Consider the following 10,965-nt stretch of genomic DNA (forward strand, 5'->3'; position numbering starts at 1 on the left):
GTACATGCCCTCCATGGCAGTGACTTTGCCTATTAGCCTTAAAGCATTGAGATATTTAATTTTAAAGATTCAGCCCCAATTGAATTCTGTTGGGTTTTAAAGAAATATTTAACTAAAAATAAAACTTGACGAAGACGAGTTTGTTTTATACTTTTACATGATGCAATATTTTTAGGACTGTATTTCACATTCTGACCTGCAGTCACTTGATGGCATACTTTGCAGAACAAACTCATAAAATCTAATGTGAATGTACACCGATCAGCCATAACACTAAGACCACCCACCTAATATTGAGTAGGTCAATATTAAATCATTTCTCAACATTTTTTTGTTTCCTTATTCATTTAACTTTTTTTCTATCCTGCTCAAGGTACTGCATTCGGCAGCATTTAGCTATTCACAAGAATGGGGCAAACGGCAGCGAGTGAGCTGCTAGAGCTTCGGCTCAGGCAATCCAGATGTTGGACCGGCTGAGTCGAACTCCTTCATGCAGAGCAAGTTCGGCTGACCGTAGGCAGCCCATGTTCGGCTAGTTTTAGCTGATGTACGGCTTAAATCGGCCGTAGAAGGCTAAAGTGAATAGCCGAACAGCGTTCGGCTCACTTCACTTTGGCTCGGTAATTAAAAAGCACAAAATAAATTCTGTATACGTTACAAATACCCCGCAAAGTCCCTTTAAATATGGAGCTATTCCTTAATTGTTTCCACTTTGTTCTGAAGTCGGAGTTCTCACTATTTAAACTGCTTCGCTGTCTTTTTAGCATCCGTGTCAATTTTATTGGAAGAAGCCTCATGTTTGAACGATTCTTGTTACAGAGAAAAATGCTTACAAGTCTATAGACATCTTGAGAATGGGCCATCAAGCACGAGCAAAGGCTTCGATGTGACAGACTGCATGAGACAAAACGCGCGCAGTGGTGACACTCTCTATCCTAGTTCTTTTGTGCAGACTTACTAAAAAAAAAAAAATAACTGCGCTCTCTCTATTAGTTGCGGAGACCCTGGAAGAACGAAGCGAGCTACGTACCCACCATTTTATAGCCTTTGTACTTGTCGTATAAAAGTTACGTTTTATAGCCCAGTGAAGCTGCAATTATATGGCGTTCACTTTGCATTAGGGATTAGGGATGAGCAGAACGTACCTGGGTTCCGTTCGCAGAACGTTTGCAGAATTGCGCTGATGTTTTCGAGCCAACAGAAGTCAATTAGAGCTGAATGTTTAAAATCAATTATCTCCATTTTCAAGGCTAATAGGCAAGGGATTGTCAAACAAAGGGCAAGGAGAGCTGGGCACTGCTATGGGAGGCATGTACAAATGCAATATATACGGTATATACTTTTCAGTTCAGCGAAGTGTCCCTCTGCATTCTCACATCCCATACATGTATAGGCCGTGATGACTGGACCTTAGACCTCTGGAGCAGAGGGGGAGAGAACCTGGAAGGACCGGTCTAACAATCAGCTGCCTCCAAGGATCCAGTGAGTGTAACTTTGTTATTTTTGCACCTAGACCAACATGAGCAGTTAACCCTTGCTGTGTGAGAGTAGCCCCATTGTAAGAATTAAGAACATTTTTACCCGGAGTTCTTCTTTAACACGTATGTGTTGTGGTAGAGTGCTGTGAAACAGCGGTCGCCAACCGGTGGTCCGCGAGAAAATTTTGGTGGTCCCCGGGTCCCTCTGATGTAGGGTTGCCACCTGTCCAGGATTCACCCTGACAGTTCGGGTTTTGAATGCGGTGTTCGGGTTTCATGGCAGCAGAAACCCGGACAAAAGATGTCGGGCAGACAGGGGCAACCAAAATTAAGATAGGTGCTACTGGCCCCCCACTGAGAATAGGCTCAACTGTGATATTTACATATGAGTGTGAGGCGCTATTTACATATGAATAAGCCGTGACTCTTTCTCTCCAAAAAATGTCTGTGCGTCGCTAGAGTGTTCGGGTTTCGCTTGAAGAAAAGGTGGCAACCCTACTCTGATGGCATGCAGGCTGGGCCATCATTGAAGTGGCACGCAGGCTCCAGAGGCTGCCTCTCACTGACAAAAGCAGCGGCTGTCACAAGAAATGCTCGGCTCTCAGTACAGGGCTCTGCAGGAGGCGGGGCATCTTGTCAGTACCCGGATTGAGCAGGCTGCGGGACATAGAAAAAGTGGGGAGAAGCCAGGTAATAGTGGCTCAGTGTGGGGGAAGGGAAGGCACGGGGGTGGTTGGGGGCAGTGCTGAAGCTAGGGGGGGCATGTGCCCCGGCCGCCGCCAGCCGGCCCAGTGGCAGAGTTGGTAGGGGGGGAACAATTAATATTATTACTGGGCCAGGGCCTCCCTCCACCAGCACTGCCACTCCTGCAGGTACACCCACACCTATGTATGTATGTGTATATATACTGTATGTATATATAGATATATTCCCATATTTTCTGTTTCCTCATATAGAAATATATTCTTGTGTGTGTGTACATACACAAACACACACACACACACACACACACATAAATGAGAATATATTTATATATGAGGAAACAAAAAATATTAGAATAAATATATACCTAACCACTGAACCTTCATCCCCACACAGCTACCTCCTCATGTATCATTTCCCCTTCCTCTTTCAGATTGTAAGCCCTCAGGGGCAGGACCCTCCTTACCATCTTGTCTTGGACTGTATTGTAATGTCTTCCTTATATTGTAAAGCGCTGTGCAAACTGTTGGCGCTATATAAATATAATTTATTAATAATAATAATATACTTTTTAAAAATTTATATTAGAGGTCAACAGGATTTCAAATTATGAATTTAGTGGTCCATGAGGTCCGAAGGGTTGCCGACCGCTTCTGTAAAACACAAATTTTGCTGTCTCTTACGGTAGAACATGGCACTTTGGGTGGTGCGTTGTGGTGGCATTCGTATAGAATGGCAGCCCAATGCACAGGTACAATAGGTACTTATTGACTTGCACTACAGCCCCCCTCAATGCACATGTTGTTAAAATACAACATACCGTATGTTGATGTGCATGTGGCAATGCACCGCAAATGACTTCAAAAGACAAGTGTCTATAAGCCGCGGCTGAAGATAAGTCCTGCGGCAGGAACCTATGGATGCGGCATGAATCGCAGCTGGGTCCATGCAGATGCAACGAATGTGCACATACAAGTGAATGGTAAGCCGAGAACTGCTACATTAGTCCGTGGCTGTCCACATGTAACCATACATGGAACAATTACCTTCAGTTTATAACAGATGATTGTCCCTGCATCCGGCAATCTCAATGGACCCACCTGGGATTCCTGCTGCAAGAATTTGCAGGTTCCTGACACCTCAACCTCAGTTACAAGCCCCCTCTGCATGAGGCCCACACTTTCTTTGTAAAAAAATAAATAAAAAATCAATTTTGTAAATTAGTTTTTCACCCCGACAGGAACTGGGAACCTGAAGCCTCAAATTTATAACCAAAAATATGCAATTTTTTGGCATGAAGATATTTTTGTTAAAATAATTAGAAAACAAATTTGCAACAATGCAAGAAACGTTTCTCTTTGTGATCAATAAGGAATATTAACCCTTGAAATTATGTTTTTTATCCATGCGGCATCTGATGATGCTGCCCCATTCATTTGACCCAATTTGTCAATGTTACACAAGAACAATAAACCTATAAAGCATAAGAAGAAACACGCACAGGTTATTGTTGGCATGTGCATACACGGTACAGCTTCGTGAGTGAGCATTGATTTCTCTGGCACGTTGAAGCTGTGACTTTCTAAATAGCTCCGATCCTAAGGGGCACCCTGCGGCTCATTTATATGATTATACTGGGGAAAGCATTGCAGCTTAGCGCTATTAAGGATGGCCTTTTATACAGCCTGAGATTGATGACAGCCACTTGTAGGCTGGCGTCACGTGGAGGCGGAAAATGAAGCAAGCTATGGAGGCATGCAGGAGATGTCAAAGAAAAGCGTACGCCGTGTCAAGGTTAAGTCGGAGTAGCTTTGCAAAAATGGTGATTAGTGGCCTCAATGAACAAGGAGGAAACGCACTGTTGGTATTCAGACGTGGACAGATCAACCAGCTATGAAAGAGTGATAACGAGGGTACGGGACAATCGGCGTCCTTGGATTAGGAAAGGAAAATATGATCAATGAAAGTGTGACCTGATACGGCGGTATTCCCGCATGCCGAGTTCGTCAATCATGACGGGTTTTTTACAATGGCTGAAAAACTCTTCTAAAAGCAAAAAGTGCCCCTAAGCTCAGATATGTCTGTGAAGGATCTCATCCGGGTCATGGTATATCTGTAAAAAATAAGTCAAGGCAACTGGACTCGCTGTATTTTTCTTGAAGGCGTTTCACTGGTCATCTAACCAGCTTTCTCAATTCAGAATGACTTGTACAAAAAAGATAATACGAGCATAGAAAGTAGGGTGTTCCTTTAGTTGGTTCACCATGTGACCGGGGTAGAGGGCCAGAGGACTGGGCAATGTCACCTTGGGAGGTCATTTGAAGCACAACTCTATTATATTTTTTAAGGACCCACTTGAGATTTCTAAACATCAACTTGCTTCAATACTCCGCTCTGGCATTGTTCTCTGCAGGATCCCCTTTCCACCACAAGATGTCCTCAGTCTTCTGGCCCAGTGTTATTCAAACAGGGAGGCTGAGGACATCTTGTGAGTGCAGCCCATCCTGGACCCCTCCTCTGGGCATAACCAAGGTGACATAAACTCACAGAGTAATAATGTAAGGAGTGGAGCTGACATTATCACATCAGTGACACTCTCTGCATACTCATTGAGTAGCTCCCACAGCCAAGAAGAGGAAGAGGACCTTGTGAGTCATCTGACCAGTCTGGAGACAACTGAAAAAGGTATGTATGAAAACAAATTAATGTTGGAACTTCTTGCACAGCCTCACAGTGAAGCACAAGCACACAGTCTGATATGCATGCTGCACATGGCTTTAAAACAGGAAGGAAGCCACAGCTTTATTCTCAACCTTATTTAATACAACAGAGTATATACCATAGATCTATAATAGAACTTATAAACACTGCCAACTAGTGACCAAAAATGTATACTGCAGGAGTTATTGCTATAGATACAATAATGTGTATTCTAACAATTAAAGCATAAATTACATTGGGGGGGGGGGGCCTCGAGGGAAAGGAGTGCTGGAGAGTAGCCCGGAGTTGGACATTAAAGTAGATCTTAACCCTAAGAGCCCCTTCTTAGTCAACCTGCTTGTTACCGCAATAGCTTAACTATTGAGTAAGACACAGAGGTCCAGTGTGGTTTTACTTTAGATAAGTACAGCACAAAGGATGTTTTTCTAGTCCTTTGACATGTAAGAAGACAATGACTTCCTGTCAAAAAAAAGTGAAACTAACTAACAGGGTAAGAAAGAAGGGAGTATCTAGATAGGGACTGTACTAAGTAGCACTAAACAGGAGGTGGAACGAGAGAACATACCACTGGCACTTATAAACAAGTTGCTGTGGTACAACACTCCCCACCCTGTGTCAATAGACATCCCTATATTAATAATAGAATGCAATACATTGCAACAGCACTAAAGCATATACTAGATGGGTCACTACATGGACACTTCCAGGAGAGTCAGATCTCTGGTTCCCTGCTGTGTTCAGCGGTTCATTCCATTGGCTTCTACTGTGTATGGCAGGTAGGAGAAATCACTAAGTGCAGTGGGGGACTGTGGGATTTCATACTCTTAAAAGTTTCCTATTTTGAAATATTATTGGGGGGCTGGTTTCTCTTCAATCCAGCAGAGATTGGAGGAGGAGAGGTAAGTATTAAAGTTTATGTAAGGCAAACCCTTTTTTTAAATAAGTGCATGCGTATTACTCCCTCTGTCAAATTATATTTCTATCTAGGTCCCCACTGGGGAGAAACACCACTTTAGAATGCCCACTACCCCAGACTGACACCCACCCATCAAGGCATGTTCACATTTGCATAACTCCTCCCCAAGAGCCAGCCCACTGCTTGCATCGGGGCTGGAGGCTCTTGAGAATAGTGCTGTGATGTTTTCAGAAAGCTATGTACAGCACCCTGCCGACTCCTCCCACCAGTCATGATCTGCCTGCATTGTGTAAAGAAGGGTGTAAAATTAAATATGTAATGAAAACTAAAAAAGAGTAAAAGATGGAACCAGGAAGGCAAAATATAAGCACGACACTCCCCACTTGGTGTCAGTAGATACCAATAGATATATAGGGGCACCCCAATAATGAGGTTGCCTGAGGAGGTAGTCTCAAGCGGCATCTTATTGGGAGGTGTGTGGAGGGGCAGCAGTACGGCCTACTGACAGTACCCCCCGATAACCCCCCCCCCCCACACACACACACACATGACTGACAGGTCAGCCGGCCACCACCTCCCACGTGGATAAAACACACCACTCCCTTTTCCACGGTTCAAAGCTCAGACAGTTCTAGACTGCATTAACTGTTAGAATACACATTACTGTGTTTATAGCAACAACTCCTGCAGTAAACAATTTCGGTCACAAGATGGCAGTGTTCATAAGTTCTGTTATATATATCTATGGTAGATACTCTGTTGTATTGAATATGGTAGAGAATAAAACGGTGGCTTCCTTCCTGTTTCCAAGCCATGTGCAGCGTGCATATCAGACTGTGTGCTTGTGTTTCTCTGTGAGGCTGTGCAAGAAGTTCCAACATTAACTCCTCCCAAGATCCTACCCACTGCTTGCATCAGGGATGCGATCTTTTACGGAGTATTGAGGCAGGGTGCTGTGATGAGCCCTCCCTCCTGCCTGTCTCCTCCTCCACTGCAGCGATGCTATGTCCCTCAACGTCCTCATGTCCTATACACTGTGTATAGAACATGGTGAATCAGGGACCTTAGACCGCTGCAGCGGAGGGGGGTGAGGCTTCAGAGCAAGCCCACTCCGAGGGTAACTTTTTTTTTTAAACCTAGACAAATATGAGCCCATGGAGGGAATGCGGAGGGGGGGGGGCGGGGTTTAGCTCCACTGCAAGGGTTAAGAAAAATGTTGCCTGGAGTTCTGCTTTAAGGAGCTCCAATGGTAGCCTTGACTTCCTTCATTAGGGGGTCATGTCATTTCCTAGAGGCCAGCGTCTGCCTTCCATTATTAGGATTTCTCCAAGCAGCTCCTGTAATCCCGCAGAGCGGGCACCTTTTCCCAATTGTGACTTGTCCGGGTGTGCAGATGCATATGCTGAGCGCGGATTAGCTTGTAGGACCCTTACGGCGGAAGCCAATCTTTTTCCATCGCACCTTCTTTTTTAATGTCTACAACTGACCGCAATCATCCTGAGATCCCGCAAAGCTCCACTCCAACCTCTCGCTAATATGCACAACGCACACTCGATTGCCGGATCTTGCAGGCAGCTCAGGAGAAGCCTGCGTCATGTTTTTTGTAGCGAGCCGCGGAGAGTGTGATTTTTTTAATTAAGCGCACACGTGGTCCAGATGGAAATCCTTGAGGAAACGTACCGGAGGGGAGCATCACCTCCTTACACCAGAGACAAACGCTCTTTTATAAGTCCTCCGAGAATTCCGACAATGACAATTTGGAGACGAGGAATCTGTGCGCTCGGCATGCTGGGAGAGTGCAATTAGAGGCACAGAGCAGCGTGTCACCCGCGCCATCGTCTTTATCTATTCCCCCCCTCCTCTTCCCTTGTCGCAGGCTCCCGCTGGCTGCAATAACCGCAGCTCAATTGAAATCGCCAGCGCAGTACATTACACCATGGGCGCTGCATTATTATTATGTATTTACAGTTAGATTGGAGAATCACAAAAAAATTGAGTTTGGTGGGCTCGCGGGGTGATGCTGGGAATACGCAATGGGGAAGAAGGAAAAAAAAAGAGATCAGCATTAATATCTGCATTATTATTGCAAATTATGGATGAATTAAACAGTGTGTTCTCTTGTTGTTTGAAGTCAAAACAATGCAGAAAACAGATTCACTCATTATGAGGGTTTGTTTTTTCCCTAATTCCCACATTTGCTGGTGCGCTTTAACGGAGGCAGGATGTAATAATATTAATTAAACAGCGCCATCTGCAGGTCGTTTGTGGGGAATGGCAGGTGGAAGAGAATGACAAAGGACATAAGAATTCCGATATGGAATTATAGAATTATTTTAATTGATATGACTTGTGACCACTACTATTAGGACAACAAAAACAGCAGCAACTTGTACAATTAGTACTAAAATTAATTATAGGTAGGGAAAATCATCAAATTATTATTATTATTATCATTATTATTATTATTAGTAGCAGTAGTAGTATAATTATTAGGCTAGGTTCAGATGTGGGCCAACCTGGGACCAAGCGATCGTGCACAATTGCACACAGCGATTGCGCGTGACCCCATAGACTTCAATGGGGTTACATCCGTGCGGCAATCTCTAAAAAAAGGTACAAGTTATTTTTTTGTGGCACTTGACATGCAGCTTTTTAAGCCGCGATCGTGTTTAATTGCACAGGCGGTATCGTGGCGGGAAATAATGGCAAATAATGGCACCGCCAGCATGATCGGCAGTGGTGGGCGATTCCGTAACTGTGCAGATGTGGTGCACGGTTGCCGCTCGGCCATGGATCGCCCAACTGTGAACCTAGCCTTATAGTTGTTGTTGATATTATTATTATTATTATTGTTATTACTATTATTATTATTATTTTTAGTATTTTTATTTTTAAATACTACTACTACTACTACTACTACTAATAATAATAATAATAATAATAATAATAATAACATCACAATTTATTATTGCTGTTATTTTTATATATTATTTTTTAAAAATAAAAATACCAACAAAAATAATTGATAATAATAATAATTATTATTATTACTACTATAACATGTATATATATATAGCACCACCATTTTATGCAATGCTTTACATACTGTACTTTCACACCAGTCCCTATCTCGTATGCATACACACATTAGGGCCAATTTAGACAGGAGCCAATTAACCTACCAGCATGTCTTCGGAGTGTTGGAAAATGCAAACCCTCATGCAGATAGTGTATTAGACACAGAACAGTCCCTGTAATAAGGCAGGCTGAGGATGTTGCCTCAGGCGATATCTCTTTGGGTCACGTGGGGAGGGGAGGGGGTGGCAGATAATGCAGCATGGCCGCTCTGCACAATTATTGCAGTGTGCCTGCCACCCCCTTTCCGGCCAGAGCATCCCAGCTTGCTAAGAGCTGGATGGGGAGATGTCTAAGGGCCATGTACATCTTCCTGCCCATTTCTTAGCAACCTGGGACGCTTTGGCTAGCATCACACCCAGCCCAGCTCCTGGCAACCAGTGACATCCCGGTCGGTGAGAGATCTGCTGAGGCCTAGTCCTCCACGTTGTGCCGGTGGGAGTCTGCAGAACGATCTTCAGCATCTTCCTGTAACCAGAGACTGTCTTAAAAGTGCAACTACCTCTACAAGGACCAAAGGGGGTCGGCTTGAGAGCAAGGGGATGGTGGCGCTCGAGCTGAATGGCCGCAAGATAGTGAAGCTCTGAGCAGCAGCCGTCTTCAAGGCACACAGAAATAGCGACAGGGGCCAGATCTTTTCGGATTTCCCGTCCACCTTACCTCTCATCCACTCGGAGATGAGTAAAAAGCGGCGGGGTGTCCGCCCGAAGAAATTGACGGACTTCTTCTTCGGCCCGGACAAACGGAGGGCACAAGATGGCACCGGGCCTCGCCTCTCTCGGCGTCCGGGGGGTCGAGAGGAGGCTCGAGGAGCTCCCAAACCGGCATGCAACCGTCCGCCGGGCATCCGGGTCCAGCATCAGCCAAGTCCAATCGATCGGACACGCCATCCACACGCAGTCCAGCTAAATCTAAGCCGCGGATGGAGGAGCCGTTTGAGGCCCAAGATGGCGCCGAGATCTCACTCCGCTCGTCTGCCGGGGGTTCGAGCGGGGACTCGAGAGGCTCCCAAGACAGCATCCACATGTAGGCCCAACGTGCAGGGATGCCATCAACCTCCTTCAGCCCAGCATCACCCAACATCCACAAATCTGGGACGACCGGGACAAGGAAGACCCAGTATGAGGTGAGCCCTGCATCCTCACATGATGACACAAGAGAGCTAATTATGCCTATTGATGCATACCCCACTCTAGATCAGCCTGTCTCTGACTCCACATTGAAAGATATGCTTATGTCCCTGAGGGGCTCATTGCATACTGATATGCAGGCGATGATGCGCAAATTTGATACGGACTTGAGGCAAGTAGGAGATAGGGTCTCCCACATTGAAACTAAGATGGGGGAATTCGCCTCAACATTTAACGATCTTGTAGATTCCCACAATGCCAAGGAAGACGATATTACCTGGCTCAAAGCAAAGGTGGCTGACATGGAAGATCATTCCCGCAGGAACAAACTTAAGATTAGGGGGATCTCTGAATCAGTTGGCAACTCTGAATTGCACCAATATGCATTGGGTATGCTTAAGGTGATCCTCCTTGATGTTCCCTCCTCTGAGATCATTGTGGACCGCATACATCGACTACCGAAACCTCCACACCTGCCTGATAAAGTTCCCAGGGATGTAATTTTGAGATCAAGGGGATGCCCGGTTCTCTCTGACAAAGCCTGCAACCGTGAGATTAATTGGAAAACTGGTCATTTGTATTTATCTCAACAACGGCTAGCCTAGACTATTGTTACTGGCCAGTAGCATAGAGAGCTGGGGGGATATTTGGGACTGAGATATTGGCAACCCAGTCTCTGAAGTCAGAGATAACCATTTAGACAGCTCAGTACTGTATAGTTCAGTTTATAGATAGCCGTGGCTACAGAGTGTCTGCATACCAAATGTATATTGTTGAACGCTGTTTCTCCTTGCTATTGTGTTTCACTCATTTGATGGCCAATTAGAAGATGCTATTTACTTAGTAAAGTTCACAAGGTATGTTGGTGTGCTGTGTGTATATA

Source organism: Nanorana parkeri, unplaced genomic scaffold (genome assembly GCF_000935625.1).
Source record: "Nanorana parkeri isolate BGI_ZX_2015 unplaced genomic scaffold, ASM93562v1 scaffold593, whole genome shotgun sequence".
Classification (NCBI taxonomy): Eukaryota; Metazoa; Chordata; class Amphibia; order Anura; family Dicroglossidae; genus Nanorana; species Nanorana parkeri.